The sequence below is a fragment of the Octodon degus genome, unplaced genomic scaffold (genome assembly GCF_000260255.1).
Source record: "Octodon degus isolate 3935 unplaced genomic scaffold, OctDeg1.0 scaffold00211, whole genome shotgun sequence".
In the NCBI taxonomy this organism is placed as follows: Eukaryota; Metazoa; Chordata; class Mammalia; order Rodentia; family Octodontidae; genus Octodon; species Octodon degus.
In genome coordinates, this window is record NW_004524787.1 from 855483 (window position 1) to 859427 (window position 3945).

A 3945-nucleotide genomic window follows, 5' to 3' on the forward strand; every position below is an offset into this window, starting at 1 on the left:
AAAGAGAGATCTGCAGGGTATGGTATTCTGGGCTGGAATTTGTTTTCTTAGAGAACTTGCAGAACTCTGCTCCATGCTCTTCTTGCCTTCATGGTTTGAAAGACAAGTTCGCTGTAATTCTGATGGGTTTTCCTTTGAGTGTGATGTGCTTCTTTTCTCTAGAGGCTTTCATTTTATTATTCTTGTGCTACATTTCTGGGATCTTGACTATTACATGTTTTGGTGTGCTTTTTATTAGGTTGAGGTTATTTCGAGTTCTGTATGCTTCAGTTAATTGAATGTCAGGTTGTTTCCTCATATTTGGGAAGTTTTCTGCTATTACTTCTGCCCATATTTTTTTAATGCCATTTGTATTTACTCCTTCTTTCTCATTGATGCATATTATTCACACATTGTTCATCTTTGCATCATTTTTCAGGTGGGGATTATTTTTTCCTGCATCCTCGTTGTTTTTAAGAGATCCTTAACTTTTCACTAGCTGCACCAGCGCCTTCAAGATCTGCACTTCTGTCTTCACTTTCAGTTAAATGCTTTTTCAAGCTTGTGTTTGAGATTTTATGTTCCTCTATATCTCTTTGACTCTGCTTCACACGATGTATTTCTTTCCCGTATTGCTCATTCAAGGAACCCGTCGTTTTTCTAATCTCTATTTTATTTTATCAGTGTCTTCTTTAGAACAGTTAAAAATTCTTTTACTGCAGTGTTTTTTTCAGACTGGGTTTCCTCCCTACATTTGTGTAGCTGATTCTTTACTTCATATGCTATGAGTTTTGATAATTCTTTTTTATTTCAGACATGAATTTCACTCTGAGTTTCTCTATAAGTTTCTGGTGTTGCTTATTTACTATTGACGCTATTAATTTGTACATTTCAGCTGAGCTAGTAGAAAAGAATTCTGCTCTGACTTCCTCTATGACTTTCTGCTGTTGCTTCTTTACTATTGATGCTATTAATTCATACATTTGAGCTGATCTAATGTCCTCTACACTTCTTCTGGATCAGCATTGGGTTTCCTCCATATGTTTCTGTATTTGATTCTTTACTGCAGATGTTATTAATTCAGGGATTTATTTTTTTATTTCCAATCTGAGTTCCTCTATACATTTCTGCAACTGTTTCTTTATTTCAGAAGCCGTTGATTCATTGCTTTCAGCTGTGTGATTCCCAGTTTGTTCTGTGTTAGTGTCTTCTACACTTGTTATGGGTGGGCTTGGGATCTGAAATTGCATTTTGCTTCTTCTTGTTGTCATTTTGTGTAGCACTGTCTTCTGTCCTTTGTTGTCAATCTTTATTGCAGTTATAGTCTTAGCACCTACTGAAGTTCAGGTGTAGATCTGCAAAGTTTGGATTTATCCAGCTGTCCCTGGCTTGGGTCTAGCTGCTGTGCTCAGTTCTTTCTTGCTGCTGCCATTGGGGGTGGACCTGTTCTGCCACTCTGGCAAAATGTTCTGCTCCTGGACTAGCTGGGTGGTTCTATTTCCTACTCTCTCTGCAAGGATTGCAGTTGCAGGTTTTCACCCCAGGCCTTTATGCCAGGCCTGAGCTGAGTGTGGAGGGGACAATTTGGAGTAGTGGGGAGAGGCAGCTCTCTCTCACACACTAACTGTGCCTGGACTATCACTGGATTTGGGGGTTCCTGGAATGCGACAGTTATTCCTAGTCTGTGGGCAGCGTGTGTGGGGGTACTACAGAGTCATAGGGGGCATCCCAAGAGGGTGAAGGAGAGTGTCACGCACTCTGTGCCTGGGGTGGGACCATTAGGTCACACCAGCACAGGGTAGCCGGAAGCTCTCCCACACACTCACTGGGCCTGGGCTAGGACTGGACCTGTGGGTTCCTGCAACGCGGCAGAAATTTCTACTTGGCAGGCGGGGTAGTGAGATGCTGCAGAGTGGTGGGGGGCATCCCAAGGGGGTGGAAGTGGGTCTCACCCACTCTGCACCTTTGCTGGGACGAGTAGGTCCCATTGGTGCAGATTAACCTAAAGATCTCCCACACACTCACTGCGCCTCGGCTAGGACTGGGTCTGGGGATTCCTGGAATGCAGCAGAAATTCCTACTCGGTGGGCGTGGTAGGGGAGGTGCTGCGGAGTTGTGGGGGGCATCCCAAGTGTGTGGAAGAGGGTCTTACCCACCCTGCGCCTGAGCTGGGACTCACCAGGCCTGGTCTAGGACTGTGTCACGGCATTTTATTTAATGTTCATAAACTTCTCAATAAGAGTAGGTCTCAGTTGTTATTTCTTTCAAGTGCGATTTGATTTTTGTTCATGCACACTTTGCCTACTCCTATGTCTTCAAGAATTCCTCCTACTTTCTCGTATGGGAGATTTTGTGTTTGTATTTTAATGTTTAGATCTTTAATCCATTTTGACTTTAACTTAGTGCATGTGAATAGACCTGGTTCAAGTTTTAGTTTTTGGCTTGTAGAAAATCAGCTTTTGTAGCAACATTTGTAAAAGAGGCTATCTCTTTTCCATTAGCCTCTGTTTGGTCCTTTGGTAGAAGATCAGGTTTCTGAGTGTTTTTGTAGAGGCTTCTGCCTCTTCTAATCTATTCCACTGATCCTCAGGTATATTTCATTTTCAATACCATGCTCATTTTACCACAGTAGCTTAGTAGTACAATTTCAGGTCAGGAAGTGTAACGCCTCCTGTCTCCTCCTTGTTGCCCAGGATTGCCTTTGCTAATTTAGGTTTTATCTGATTCAAATTAATTTTATAAATGATTTCTCTAGGTCTGTGAGGTACGTTCATGGTAGTTTGATAGGAATTGCTTTAAATCTGTAGAAGTTTGGAAGTATGGCCGTCTTCATGAAATTGGTTCTTCCTATCCTGGAGTAGGGAATATCTTTCCGTTTCTAAAATGCTTTACAATCTCGTTTTTCAGAATACTGTGATTTTCCTTGTAAAGTTGTTTGTTTTCTTTAGTTAGATGAATTCCAAGGTATTTCATTTTCTTTGGTGCTAATGTAAAAGACATTCTTCCTCTAATTTCCCTCTCAGTGTCTTTGTTGTCTGTGTACAGGACTGCTACTGATATTTGGGTACTGACTTTGTATCCTATGATGCTACTGCATTTATGTATCAATTAGAGTCACTTCATGGTGCAATTCTTTTTTCTTCCATATAAACTATAGTGTCATCTGTAAACAATGATAATTTAATTTCATCTTTACCTGTTCTTGTTCCTTTTGTCTCTCTTTTCTAATGGCTCTAGATAATGATTGCAAAACTATATTGAATAGGAGAGGTGATAGAGTACATCCTTACCTTTTACCAGATCTGAGAGTACAACATTTCATTTTTGCGGCATTTAGAATCATATTAGCCATTGGGTTGTCGTAGATGGCTTTTATCATATTCAATAGACGGCTTCTATTCCAATTTTCTGTAGGACTTTGAACATGAATGAGTGTTGGACTTCGTCAAAACACTTTTCTGCATCAATGGAGATTATCATGCAGTTTTTAGTTTTCACTCTATTGATTTAGTGTACTATGTTTATAGATTTTTGAATATTGAGCCATCCTTGCATTCCTGGGAATCCTACCTGGTCATGGTGTATGATCTTCTTGATGATTTTCTGTAATCTATATGCTAGGATTTGATTGAGGATTTTTCCATCTATATTCATGAAAGAGATTGGCCTGCAGTTCTCTTTTTATTTGTGTCTTCTTTCATTTTGTTGTCCCTATAATACTTGCCTCCAGGAATGATTTTGGGAGAATTGTTTCCTTTTCGATGTCATTGAAGAGTTTTTAGAGTAGAGGGATTATACCATCCGTAAAGTTTTTGTATAATTCAGCTGGAAATCCATCACGACCTGGACTTTTCTTCATCGGAAGGCTTTTTATTACATTTTGTATTACATTGGCTGTTATTGGGTTATTGAGAGTTGTTATATCTTCTTGATTCAGTTTTGGTAATTTGTACCCATCTAGGAATC